Source organism: Cheilinus undulatus, linkage group 14 (genome assembly GCF_018320785.1).
Source record: "Cheilinus undulatus linkage group 14, ASM1832078v1, whole genome shotgun sequence".
Classification (NCBI taxonomy): domain Eukaryota; kingdom Metazoa; phylum Chordata; class Actinopteri; order Labriformes; family Labridae; genus Cheilinus; species Cheilinus undulatus.
Genome location: NC_054878.1, coordinates 17869009 through 17883342, shown reverse-complemented (window position 1 = coordinate 17883342; position 14334 = coordinate 17869009). Strand labels below are relative to the sequence as shown.

At 42.9% G+C, this 14334-nt stretch overlaps 6 non-coding genes across 6 annotated transcripts; all 6 read right to left on the bottom strand.

Annotated features, from left to right (window-relative positions):
* Nucleotides 1-7967: 7967 nt before the first annotated feature.
* On the bottom strand, nucleotides 7968-8043 carry trnat-agu. Its single transcript has one exon. It is a non-coding gene; the product is annotated as a tRNA-Thr (tRNA).
* A 357-nt stretch (nucleotides 8044-8400) lies between these two features.
* trnan-guu lies at nucleotides 8401-8474 on the bottom strand. Its single transcript has one exon. It is a non-coding gene; the product is annotated as a tRNA-Asn (tRNA).
* Nucleotides 8475-9021: 547 nt separating this feature from the next.
* Nucleotides 9022-9095, bottom strand: trnat-agu. Its single transcript has one exon. It is a non-coding gene; the product is annotated as a tRNA-Thr (tRNA).
* Nucleotides 9096-9452: 357 nt separating this feature from the next.
* trnan-guu lies at nucleotides 9453-9526 on the bottom strand. The gene has a single exon. It is a non-coding gene; the product is annotated as a tRNA-Asn (tRNA).
* Nucleotides 9527-10073: 547 nt separating this feature from the next.
* Nucleotides 10074-10147, bottom strand: trnat-agu. Its single transcript has one exon. It is a non-coding gene; the product is annotated as a tRNA-Thr (tRNA).
* Nucleotides 10148-10504: 357 nt separating this feature from the next.
* On the bottom strand, nucleotides 10505-10578 carry trnan-guu. Its single transcript has one exon. It is a non-coding gene; the product is annotated as a tRNA-Asn (tRNA).
* Between the last annotated feature and the right edge of the window lie 3756 nt (nucleotides 10579-14334).

The following is a 14334-nucleotide window of genomic DNA, read 5'->3' as shown; positions in this document are numbered from 1 at the left end:
TAATAATGCTTTCTCCCTACTGTGTAAGATAGACCAGGGGGATTAGGGTCATTAAAGACTTTTTTGAGTGCAGTTTAAAGTAAATTATCTCCATATTTATGTATTTTTATTCTGAAAGGCTACACCCAATTCAACATATAAACACAGTGAGTAATATGGAATGAAGTTAAACTCATTGCATTGCTAATGTACAAAGATACTGCTTATAAAAGCTGCTGCTAGCATTTTACCTCCCCCAGTCAGTTGATCAGTAGCTATAGGATATCTGATCAAGTTCACAGCTAAACAACGTATTTGTTAAGCTCAAGTTATATGATGGCTAATGTTAGAATTCAACCACTTCCAAGCTAATATGACCATTAGACTTACAGTACATTTAACTTCATAAATTTACTCTATAACTTTAGGACAAAGGAAATAAATCCAAAGTGGAAGTAGCAGATATCCAAGATGTTACTAGTAAAAGTATTTACCCCTTAGATGTTTTATCCTTTACCCTGGAGAAACAGGGATCACCTGAGTGCAGTGAATGTGTCTCAAGTGACTGTAGTATTAAGACACTTATGGCTGGAAGGTCTGGTCCATGGCTACCATTACACCATGAAGACAAAAGAACACTCCAAGAAACTCAGAGAAAAGGATATTGAAAAGTGTAAGTTGTAGGATGGATACAAAAAAATAGTCCAATGCACTGAACATCCCCCAGAGTTCAGTTAAATCCATGTTGAAGAAATGGAAGGAATATGGCACATGTGTAAATGTGCCCAGATCAGGTTGTCCTCACAAACTGGGTGGCTTTGCAAGAAGGAGACTAGTGAGAGAGGCCACCATGACAACTTTTACTATTCAGAAGGAGTTACAAGCTTCAGCAGCTGAGATGGGAGAGACTCACCATACAATAACTGTTGCATGGGTTCTTCCCCAGTCACAGCTTTAGGGGAGAGTGGCAAAGAGAAAGACACTGTTAAAGACAACTCAGATAAAATCTGGACTAAAGTTCTCCAAACAGCATGTGGGAGACTCCATGGTCAAGTGGGAGAAAGTCTGTTGTGACCAAAATGGTGTTTTTTTGGCCATCAGTCAAGATGCTGTATTTGGTGGACACCAAACACTGCACATAACCACAAACACACCATTCCCACTGTAAAGCACAGTGGTGGCAGCATCATGCTGTGGGGATGCTTCTTTGCAGCTGGCCCTGGAAGGCTTGTAAAGGTAGAGGGATAAATGAATGCAGCAAATAGGAAAATCCTAGGGGACACTTGGACACTTAAATTCAGTCTGAAAGAGAACGAGGGCTTGAGAGAAGAGTTCTTTTTCAGCAAACGATGCATAGTGTGAAAGCTACACAGAAATGGTTTCATACCCTTTTACTGATTTATAAAATCAATAAAAGATAAAAGCATCCAATGGGGTAAATATTATTTATAGACACTGTAGTTATGTCGTGCACCTCATGTACCAAGACTATAGTCCTAAAAGCAGGCGGCCTTAGTTTAACTTCGACCCACAGAACTTTACAGCATGCCTTCCTCTCTCTCTTATACTTTTTTCAATTCTGGAAAGTGACCTCTATCACAAGATATACAGGCACCAAAACAGTTAATCCTTACAAAACGATATTATTTTATTGTCTATTACTATTCAAGATTTGTTTCTAAATTAATCCTAAACTGTGTGTATAGACTAAATGGAGGTTGAGGACATGTAGTCAGTGGTCACAAGGGCACTGGTAACGATAAAAATTTGCCTATGTCAGTGATAAATATCTGCCATGTTAACAAATAAATTAGGGGAGTTTTAGGCTGGAAAACCACACTTGTGTACGCTGAAGTCTTTGTGTTTATTTCACACACTTTAAAGTGTGTTGTAAGGATTGGAATTTTTTCATCCTCAGACTCTAGATTATGTGTTTCAGGACTAAAGTTTTAGTTCTGAACCTACATTAAGATATTACTACCAATGTTGACATTTGTGAATAATGGCATATTGGATATCATAAAAAATCCAATATCATACATCCCTAGTCCTGTTGGCTTCTTCAGCTGGAGATCTTCAGCAGCGATCAGGTCGGTTTGCAGAACAACGTGAAGCAGCTGGGGTGAGGGTCAGCACCTTAGAGTCAAAGGCCATAGTTCTCTGCTGGAGAACAGTGGATTACTTTGGGTGGGGAGTGAATCTTTGTCCCGAATGAAGGAGTATCCCAAGGTCTTTTTCACAAGTAAGAGTAGAGTGACTGTGAGACTGACAGACAAACTGGCTGTAATGGCTGAATACATTATACTTGACCGCCATGGTAGTGAGGGAGCTGAGCTGGAAGGCAAAGCTTTCTATTTACCAACTGATCTTTGCCCCAGCCCTCACTTACAGTCATGGCTTTTGGGTACTCACCAAAAGAAGGAGATCACAGATATAAGCAGTTGAAACAAGACTCCTCAGGAGCAATAGTATGAGGAATAAAGACATGCAGATGGAGCTCAGAGCAGAGTTGCAGCTCCTTCACTTCAGAAGGAACCAGTTGAGGTAGTTTGTGCATCTCACCAGGGTGCCTCCTGCTTGCCTCCCTGTGGAAAGCCAGCTGGGAGGAGACCTCGGAGCAGACCCAGAACTCACAAGAGGAATGTATCCCATCTGTCCTATGACTGCCTTAGAATCCCCCTGGAGGAAGTGGAAAATGTTGCTAGGAAAAGTGATGTCATGGTTGACCTGCTCAGCCTGCTGCCACTGCAGCCCGACCATGAATAAGTGGAAAAGGAGTCCTAGCTGTAAGCTGTTTTCATTAGCTGCTGTGTGTCCATAACTAATGACTTATCAAAAATGGTCCAATGTTATTTACCAGTTGCAGATTAATGTGGAGGTGGTGAAGGTTTTAAATTTCATATTGTTCTTCTAGATCAAACATAGAGAAAGAATGATGTCTCACTCCTCAGTTTCTCAGTAGGATGAAAGTAGCCTACTGTTCAGTTGACTCATCCTGAGATCTGTTTTTTATTTTATGTAGATCTGGGAAAAACATTACAGTCTCATAGTGTTGAAAGTTTTTCTGTGTTCCACTGAGCGGCTCCAATTAAGGTTAATGGCATGGTTGTGTAACGATGCTGCTACAAAGGAGCTCCTTCAAACACTGCTGCTACTGTGTCTCTATTTTGGCATTATACAGGCATTCCCCTACGGAGCCAATTGGAAATAAAGGTGCTTCAGTGAGCCGGTCCACCGGCACAGTGTGGTGCACATGAGTACCCTTGGGTGTTCTGGCAGCAGCGTTTAGTGGCAGGCCACCAGAGAACACACACAAACACAACAGATGGCCTCAGTTGTCTTCCACACAGACATGAGACCTCGGCTAGGTCTTGGTTACCAAACCCACAGAGAGGCAGAGAGGACTGGGACTCAGTTGGGTGGATGTGTGAGTCATGAGTGAGGAATACAGAAACAATCAGGAAGCAACATGGATTTAGTTTTATTTAACTAAATGGTAGACATGATATTTGCATATGGAAGCAGAAATGTATTACAAATCACTTAGATTTCACACCTTACATGACACAGTATGAAGGTGTAACAGCTTGTGCACATGCATTCAAAGCAAATAAGAGTTGTTGGGAAACTGAGGTTGAGTAATGACTTTCAACACTAGATGGTGCTCACAGACAGTTTAAGTTGAGGCCACTGGGCTATGGTAAATCCCATACTCTTCTGTTTATTACATTATTTTTGTTTGAAAGTGTTGCAAAGAAACCCCCTAGATGTACATGCATACAATTTTTAGTTAATTGCATTTTATGTAATAAAAAATGTAATTCAAAAGTGAATTCAAAGTTTGTATGCATTTTGTAAATCTGTATTATTTGTTGGTTTTTAAGTGAGTTAAGATGCTTTGATTATTTCTCAAAAGTTAAGCTTTCCAAACTGTGGATACTGTTCACCAGACTTTACCCACAGTGGTCTTGTAACATAGGAAAACAGCCTGATCACATTTAAATTAAGATGTTAGTAAAGCCTAACTGGTTCAGTAAATACATTGTGGTTAATCACTGTCTTATAAAGAGTCTGCAGCAGAGGCCACGATTAATCTGGTAATTAAGACGTCGGGACAAATCTAGCATCAGCATTTACTTGAGCAAATGTTACTCCGATTAAATGGCCAGACTGTCTTAAATGCAGTGCTTTAATCCTAAAATATTTGCTTTTATGCATCACTGCCCAAATTATGTGGTCATCATACAAAATAATCAGAGCCTCAAGATGACATTAATTGGAGAGGGGTCTTTGAGTTCCACAGTCTTTCATCTTCTCTGTTGCTGTTCTCACTCAAGGCTCTGGATTCATAATGGCTCTTTTTAGGGGCATTGTAGCTCTGAGAAAAAAATAGCCCTTTTTTGTTTATTTGAAACTTTTAGGCATGCTAATCTTGCATAGCAGATGGGTTTGCCAGACTCCATCTCTGTCATTAGGCAAATCCATCTTAAAAACCTCCAATCCACAATGTTTGTGTTGAACAGAGCCCCATTCTGACCAATCAGCATCATTTGAGATTAACAAAGCAGTAGCTAAGCGGAGTTTAGTTGTACTCAAAGCCATTTGCATTGGCTGCCTCAAATGAGGTGGTTAAAACGGATATAGCTCTAGCATAGCACCAATTTTATCAGAACTTGAACAAGTTTCTGCATGAAATAAAGGATAAAAACAACACCAACAACTTTTCATGATGGGAGCTCTTCTGCTGACCTGCTTTGACATGTGTTCATGAGAGTTATCGGGGAAAAAAGCTTAGTTGTACTGTGAGTGTATACAGTGGTTGCTAGTGGAGTGATTAGCTCAGACTTAGCCACAGTAGCAGTTTTGGCAGAACTATACAACACGTCTTTTATTAAAACAACGGCAGCAAGCAAAACTGAAAGGTTTTCATGAGGGTATTTTTTCACTCTTCTTCCAGTTTGTGATTGTTACAGGTGGGGTTTGCTGATGTATCCAATTGCTACTGCCGTAAGCTATTAGCTAACATGTAGCTGTAGGAAAGCAGCAGTTTTATCAGAACTGGACCACATTTCTTTATAAAACAAGAGCATAGAGCCACACTGAAAGCTTGTCTTGGCAGAGAAGATGCATTAGTTTTATTCATAGAGAAGCTCTGCCATCAGCAATCTACAGCAGTTGAAACCCGTCAGCTCAAGCGTAGCACATGGAGCATCATTTTGTGCTGTTGCTCTGATAGGCCCGTCATGAATGAGACAGACAGAACATTTCTCCAACCACCTTCTGATAATTTTTTTTAAAAAGTCCTGTCCTTTCTAAATGCTTTCTATGGGAGCTTTCCCAGGTGAATGTTAAATGTATCCATGTAATGGAGATTTGACATGGTCTACCTGGCATGTCAGGTTTTAGGGGCGCAGGTTCTGTCTAAATACATACCATGAGTAAGGGAGGAGTGTCAGTCCTGGTGAGCTGACTTGTTGCCCTTAAAAGCTTTAAATCATCAGGTTGCATAATTCAGAGTCTTTCTGACTGAGACAGATAGTCTCGCTGTGCACTGTAGGAGAGATAATTGACTGAAACAGGTAGTTTTGTGCCCTACTGAGCTACAAGAAAGGATGATAACAGAGAAAGCAACACAGATTTCTTATTTTAGGTTAAACCTCTGAAGCGTGCAGGGTGGGCTTAGCAGCAGAGAGAGCAACATCCTGCCTGCATGCAAATCACTGAGAGCTATTTATGCACATTAAGATACCATTTGGCGGGAATACTGAAGATGCGAGCTTGGATCTGTTTGTACTGAGAGAATAATGAACAGTCAGAGAATTGACACGATAAAATGCTGTATTTTTCTGTTCAAAAGCATGAAATAAAGAATTTATTTGACCAGGTCGGAGCAGTATTTAGTCCAATAACAGACATTTGGGGAATCTATTAACATCTGGTAACTTTCACTGCCCATTATTGCCAACTCAGCTTTTGTAACATTTGTTCATGATATCTTATAACAAAGTACAACCCCAATTCCAAAAAAAGTTGGGGCATAGTGTAAAATGTCAATACATACAGAATGTAATGATTTTCAAATCTAATAAACCTGTTTTATTCATAAAACATAAACAACCTATCAGATGTCAAAACTGAGACATTTTGCTATTTCATGACAAAAAAAATAGCTTATTTTAAATTTTATGACAGCAACACACCTAAAAAAATAGGGATATGTCAACAAAAAGCTGAAAAAGCAAATAATTGAGTTAACTGGCAACAGGTCAGTGCCATGACTGGGTATAAAAGGAGCATTTTAGAGAGGCAGAGTCTCTCAGAAGTAATGATGGGTAAAAGTTCACCAATCTGTAAAAAACTGTCTAAAATTTTGGAACAATTTCAGAAAAAATGTCCTTAATGTAAATTGTGAAGACTCTGAATATCCCATTATCTATTGTGCATATATTATTATCAAAAGACTCAGAGAATCTGAAAAAATCTTTGTGTACAAGGGGCAAGGCCTAAGGTCAATATTGGATGCTGGTGATTTTCGGGCCTTCAGGCTGCACGACATTAAAAGCAGATATGATTCTGTACTGAAAATCACTGCACTGGCTCAGGAACACTTCAAGAAATCATCATCACCTGTCAACACAGTTCACCGTGCCATCCACAAATGACAGTTAAAGCTGTATCATGCAAAGGAAAAGCTGTATGTGAACATGGTCCAGAAATGCTGCTGCTGTCTCTGAGTCAAAGCTCATTTGAAATGTACTGAGTAAAAATGGAAAACTGTTCTGTGGTCAGATTAATTACAGATGCTGTGTCATGCAGACTAAAGTTGCGGGGGACCATACAAACTTGATATAAGTTCACAGTTCAAGAGCCTGTGTCTGTGGTTGCATTAGTGCCTATGGCATGGGCTGCTTACACATCTGGAAAGGAACCATCAATGCTGAAAAGTAGATAGAGGCTTTCATGACCTGATTGTTTGCCTAAGTGAACTCATGCCGATTATCAAGCCAAGTATGTTCAGTCCCTTGGCCCCACTTATGATTGTGCTGTTTTTAAAGTCACACTTGGCAAAGAACAGTCCTTTAATCACAGCTAGACTTGTTAATTGAAACAGAGCCTCTCTCAACCTGCTGGCAGTCGGAGTGTGAGCCATCTCTGACAGAAATAGTCTTCTTAATTGTTTTCTAATTTCAAAGCTTTTTGTTGGAGCAGGAATGGGATAATACAGTCTCTAAAGATACCTCCTAACACCAAATACATGCTTGCTCTGAGGAATAATTGTCTCATTCTGCAGGGTTTATTGTCACAGTCCTGGCACATCTGATGCTTTCTTGTTAGTTTGAAATCATCTGCTAAATAAAATGACGCTGTATAACATCAGTTCCCATTCCACTGGTATGAAGGGAAAAAAGTACAATTTTGAACATCAAGAAAGGCAGGCTTTCAACCATTCAGTAACCACCTGTGGTCGCTGACAAGAGGTAAGAAAAAAGAACATCCTGTCAGACATGACTTTAAAAAGTCTTACACATGGAGAAGGAGAGAAATACTTTTATAGCATGAATACTGTATACAAAGTGATGCTGTGATTAAATGTAGGCTGAGAACCAAAAGCTCTTTCCCTGAAAACTTGGCATTGCTGCACCAGTCAGTTCATAGGCTCCAAGTAATCTTGAATATAATTCTGGCTCAGCTTCACATTACACAGCTTCACAGCTTGTTGTTGCTGTTTGAAGGTGCCCTGAATGTGTCATGTTTATGATCATTGATTTCCGAGGCGGATCAGAATTCAAGCAGCTAATGAATCATTTAATAACACAAACTCTTAGATGGCCAGACCATGATATTCAAGGGGAAGTGGTTAGAGGCTAAATTTCTGAGGTTTCATTTCTAAGCTGACATGGATTTCACCCTCCGTCTCCCTGTCTCTTCCACCTTCTGTAACAGATCAGTGTGTTCCACTCTTTGGAGTAATGGCTTCAAATATCAAAAGAACCACCACTGGGATTTGAACCCAGGATCGCCTGTTTACTAGACAGGCACTTTGACCAACTAAGCCACGGCACCATGAACTGGACATGTGTCTGAGAGACACAGAGCCTTCAATTGAATCAAATCAGCTTTTGAAAATCATGTTGCTTTCCCTGTTCAGATAAGTCCACAACAAGGACAGCAATGTGGCACAGGAAAATTCAAGAGGCACTTCACTGACAAATGTCTGATTGCATAGGAGAGTGATAAAGAAAGAGGCACAGACGTCTTAGGGAGCATCAAGCAAGGGATGCATATTCCCCACCATGGCCCTACCTGCAGTCAGATCATGTTTGGCAAGATTCAGCAGCAAGCTCAAAACAGCCCACGTGAGATTTTGAGTCTAGGAAGAGGTCCTCCTGACTGTTGGAGCAACCAGGAATAGGTAGTACTCGTCCCTGGGTGGGCTCGAACCACCATCCTCTCGGTTAACAGCCGAGCGCGCTGGCCGATTGCGCCACAGAGACATGCACACTCATTGTGGCATCTCAATGGCCTGCCATGTCAGGCTGTGTACCATGAGCCAAATCTCCAAGGCATGATGCATGATAACTCAAACGTTGGTGATCAAATCAAAGTGTCCCCTCCAATCCCACTGAGGCAGAGTGGAGAAAAGCCTGTCACACCTACCTGGAAGGCAAATGACTATTCCTGGGGATCCGGAGAAGGTACTGTTGCTTTGTTTTGAAACTGACAGCCTTGTCCAGGAATTTTGCTGTTAGAAAACAAGTCATCACAGGTACTCTTACCAGGTTTGATGAAAATTCAAGCTATCAGAGGTAAGTGAAGGAACTGCTGGGATTGGAACCAAGAATCTCCTGTTTAAAAGACAGGGACTTTGACCAACTAAGCCACAGGGTCCCTGGGAGGAGCACTCTTTTGAGTAATGGCTTCAAATCTCAAAAGAACCAGAGGTGAGCAGGTAAGCTTTGTCCACAGCCATTGGGTTTTTGCTTGAAGAGAAACTGCTTTTGATTCTCAGGAAAACCCCTACCACTGCAGAAGATGGAGACCAGGCACCGCTGGGATTTGAACCCAGGATCGCCTGTTTACTAGACGGGCATTTTGACCAACTAAGCCACGGCACCATGAACTGGACATGTCTCTGAGAGACACAGAGCCTTCAATTGAATCAAATCAGCTTTTGAACATCATGTTGCTTTCCCTGTTCAGATAGGTCCACAACAAGGACAGCAACGTGGCACAGGAAAATTCAAAAGGCACTTTACTGACAAATGTCTGATTGCATAGGAGAGTGATAAAGGAAGAGGCACAGACGTCTTAGGGAGCATCAAGCAAGGGATGCATATTCCCCACCATGGCCCTACCTGCAGTCAAATCATGTTTGGCAAGATTCAGCAGCAAGCTCAAAACAGCCCATGTGAGAAGTTGAGTCTAGGAAGAGGTCCTCCTGACTGTTGGAGCAACCAGGAATAGGTAGTACTCGTCCCTGGGTGGGCTCGAACCACCATCCTCTCGGTTAACAGCCGAGCGCGCTGGCCGATTGCGCCACAGAGACATGCACACTCACTGTGGCATCTCAATGGCCTGCCACGTCAGGCTGTGTACCATGAGCCAAATCTCGAAGGCATGATGCATGAAAACTCCAACGTTTGTTATTAAATCAAAGTGTCCCCTCCAATCCCACTGAGGCAGAGTGGAGAAGAGCCTGTCACACCTACCTGGAAGTCAAATGACTATTCCGGGGGATCCGGAGAAGGCACTGTTGCTTTGTTTTGAAACTGACAGCCTTGTCCAGGAATTTTGCTGTTAGAAAACAAGTCATCACAGGTACTCTTACCAGGTTTGATGAAAATTCAAGCTATCAGAGGTAAGTGAAGGAACTGCTGGGATTGGAACCAAGAATCTCCTGTTTACAAGTCAGGGACTTTGACCAACTAAGCCACAGGGTCCCTGGGAGGAGCACTCTTTGGAGTAATGGCTTCAAATCTCAAAAGAACCAGAGGTGAGCAGGTAAGTTTTGTCCACAGCCATTGGGTTTTTGCTTGAAGAGAAACTGCTTTTGATTCTCAGGAAAACCCCTACCACTGCAGAAGATGGAGACCAGGCACCGCTGGGATTTGAACCCAGGATCGCCTGTTTACTAGACGGGCATTTTGACCAACTAAGCCACGGCACCATGAACTGGACATGTCTCTGAGAGACACAGAGCCTTCAATTGAATCAAATCAGCTTTTGAACATCATGTTGCTTTCCCTGTTCAGATAGGTCCACAACAAGGACAGCAACGTGGCACAGGAAAATTCAAAAGGCACTTTACTGACAAATGTCTGATTGCATAGGAGAGTGATAAAGGAAGAGGCACAGACGTCTTAGGGAGCATCAAGCAAGGGATGCATATTCCCCACCATGGCCCTACCTGCAGTCAAATCATGTTTGGCAAGATTCAGCAGCAAGCTCAAAACAGCCCATGTGAGAAGTTGAGTCTAGGAAGAGGTCCTCCTGACTGTTGGAGCAACCAGGAATAGGTAGTACTCGTCCCTGGGTGGGCTCGAACCACCATCCTCTCGGTTAACAGCCGAGCGCGCTGGCCGATTGCGCCACAGAGACATGCACACTCACTGTGGCATCTCAATGGCCTGCCACGTCAGGCTGTGTACCATGAGCCAAATCTCGAAGGCATGATGCATGAAAACTCCAACGTTTGTTATTAAATCAAAGTGTCCCCTCCAATCCCACTGAGGCAGAGTGGAGAAGAGCCTGTCACACCTACCTGGAAGTCAAATGACTATTCCGGGGGATCCGGAGAAGGCACTGTTGCTTTGTTTTGAAACTGACAGCCTTGTCCAGGAATTTTGCTGTTAGAAAACAAGTCATCACAGGTACTCTTACCAGGTTTGATGAAAATTCAAGCTATCAGAGGTAAGTGAAGGAACTGCTGGGATTGGAACCAAGAATCTCCTGTTTACAAGTCAGGGACTTTGACCAACTAAGCCACAGGGTCCCTGGGAGGAGCACTCTTTGGAGTAATGGCTTCAAATCTCAAAAGAACCAGAGGTGAGCAGGTAAGCTTTGTCCACAGCCATTGGGTTTTTGCTTGAAGAGAAACTGCTTTTGATTCTCAGGAAAACCCCTACCACTGCAGAAGATGGAGACCAGGCACCGCTGGGATTTGAACCCAGGATTGCCTGTTTACTAGACGGGCATTTTGACCAACTAAGCCACGGCACCATGAACTGGACATGTCTCTGAGAGACACAGAGCCTTCAATTGAATCAAATCAGCTTTTGAAAATCATGTTGCTTTCCCTGTTCAGATAGGTCCACAACAAGGACAGCAACGTGGCACAGGAAAATTCAAAAGGCACTTTACTGACAAATGTCTGATTGCATAGGAGAGTGATAAAGGAGAAGGCACAGACGTCTTAGGGAGCATCAAGCAAGGGATGGATATTCCTCACCATGGCCCTACCTGCAGTCAAATCATGTTTGGCAAGATTCAGCAGCAAGCTCAAAACAGCCCATGTGAGAAGTTGAGTCTAGGAAGAGGTCCTCCTGACTGTTGGAGCAACCAGGAATAGGTAGTACTCGTCCCTGGGTGGGCTCGAACCACCATCCTCTTGGTTAACGCGCTGGCCGATTGCGCCACAGAGACATGCGCACTCACTATGGCATCTCAGTGGCCTGCCACGTCAGGCTGTGTACCATGAGCCAAATCTCCATGGCATGATGCATGAAAACTCCAATGTTTGTTATTAAATCAAAGTGTCCCCTCCAATCCCACTGAGGCAGAGTGGAGAAGAGCCTGTCACACCTACCTGGAAGGCAAATGACTATTCCAGGGGATCCGGAGAAGGCACTGTTGCTTTGTTTTGAAACTGACAGCCTTGTCCAGGAATTTTGCTAATAGAAAACAAGTCATCGGGGAGCATGTGGCTTGGTGGTTAAAGGTGCTCCCTATGTACCCGGGTGGCCCAGGGTTCACATCTGGCCTGAGGCCCTTTACCATATGTCTCTCCCCCACACTTGACCCTGTTTCCAACTCTATCCACTGTCCTCCTCTATCTAATAAAGGCACAAAAGTGCCCAAAATAAATCTTAAAAAGAAATTAAAAAGGAAAACAAGTCTTCACAGCTATTCTTATCAGGTTTGATGAAAATTCAAGCTATCAGAGGTAAGTGAAGGAACTGCTGGGATTGGAACCCAGATGCCTGTACCACGAGGCTGGATTTTCTCTTATCCAGATAACTTCAGGATTAACCTTGGATTTTCTGTATGACGAAGCTGGCTCACTTCTTACCGGGATAAATCACCGCAGTAACTTATGCTGAATGGCTTACCTGCTTCGGAGCAGGTTATGTTCTGGATAAGAGATCAGTGAGAATAAAAGCATTGCCTCCTGACCAATCAGTTCTCTTGGAAAAAGGCCTGTCCATTCTTAAAAGATCCTTGTTGGTGCATGGAAGAAGAGAAGAGGGCTTAAAAGAGAAAGAATATCTAGGGATAGATTTCAGATACAACAGAGACCGTGTGGAGAAATAAAGTCTTGTCACTCACCGCTGGGATGAATGTTTTTATATTTGATCTTCACTTGTTCCCAAATCCTTTTTCCTCCACTAGGGTAGCATCTGAAATAATGGGGTTAATAATAATGGTCACTGTTACGCTGCTACCCTAACCTCCGCTAAAAGTCACCTAACTCTAGGGCTAGAGAGCCCGTAACCTAGTGCCTCACCCTACGTGATGTATTTGACATGAACTTGTTGCTTGTGTGTCCCTCGGTGTGTGTAAAACCTCTCCCTGTCTTTGGGGTTTGTGTGTGTGGATGACTTACTGCTGAGACACCGCGCATGCCGTGACTAGCTCACTCTCGGTCGGCCACCAGTGCTGGTTTGCTGCCGCCAGCTCGCTCTGGTAGTTGTTTGTTCAGGTGATGCTCCCTTCATCCGTGCCGTGCCGTAGAAACAAAAAAAAACCTATGTCCTTGAGTTGAGGTTTTAGCGTTCTCCATGCCTGGCGTCCATTTTCCTTTCAGCCTCCCTGCCACCTCCATAGGTGTACCTCATAAGGCTGATCAGTCAGAGCCACCACGCCCCCCGCTGTGTGACATCAATCATGACCCTGCTTCTCTCCGCCTACCAACAACTCCTACCACTCCAAGACACTAATTTCAAACATATTCTCTCCAACAGTGACATAACATCCCTCCCTCCATAAAGAAAAAGAAGCAAAGGAAAACAAAAGTGTGACAACCACCCTTTTTTGTAATTTTCTTCTTTTCTACCATTTTGAATTTTTTTCTTCCTCTTTTTAGAGCACTTTTCTTCTATCTTTCATAACTCCTTATTTACACATGTATACAAACTTCACATAAAAGGGTTCTTTCCCAACACAGAAGAACCATGAGCTTCTGAAAGAGCCATCAAACTTTTAACTTCTCTTCCACTTCAGAGAAAATATTCCTTTGCTTTACAAACCAAGTCAACAATAACAGAAGAGATCCTCACGTCGGCTCTTCAACAGGCATGCGAGACAGTGCGTCAGCCAAAATGTTGTACTTACCAGCTATGTGCCGCACAAATAAACTGTATGGCTGTAAAACCAAAGCCCACCTGAATACTCTCTGGTTCGACTTTTTAAACTTGGCTAAGAATGACAGAAGATTGTGGTCTGTGTAAACCACGACTTCTCAACCAGAATGACACACATACACCTCAAAATGCTTGACAGCCAGCACAAGACCCAAAGTTTCCTTCTCAATAGTAGAATAAGCTCTTTGATGTTTATTTAGCTGTCATGAGAAATAAGCTACTGGTCTGTCTAGTCCAGCCCCATCTGCCTGTAGGAGCACAGCACTGTCTCCAATGTCACAGGCATCAACAGCAAGTTTAAAAGGTACATCAAAATTGGACGCAAGCAACACTGGCTCACAAGCTAAAATGGCTTTCAAGCCTTCAAAAGCTCGCTCGCAAGCATCTGTCCACACAAACTTGACATCCTTTTTCAAAAGGTTAGTCAGAGGCTCTGCCACAACAACAAAGTTAGGAACAAACCTTCGATGGAATCCACGCATGCCCAACACTTATTTTGTAGAGCACACCACGGCACGACACGGGGGTGTATGGTAACCCACGACAGGGTACCACACCCTTAGCTCTGCCTCTGCCTCCCCCACCTTATTGCAAAGCTTGCCCTCTCTCTCTCTCTCTCTCTCTCTCTCTCTCTCTCCCTAATCTGTCTCATTTTCCCCCCTTTTTTACTTTTAGTTATTGGTAATAATTGTTGCACTGTAATCATGAGTGGTGTTAAACGTGCAGTGTGTAATATTTAGCCTAGTAGCATTTAATAAAACAAACAAACTTGGTT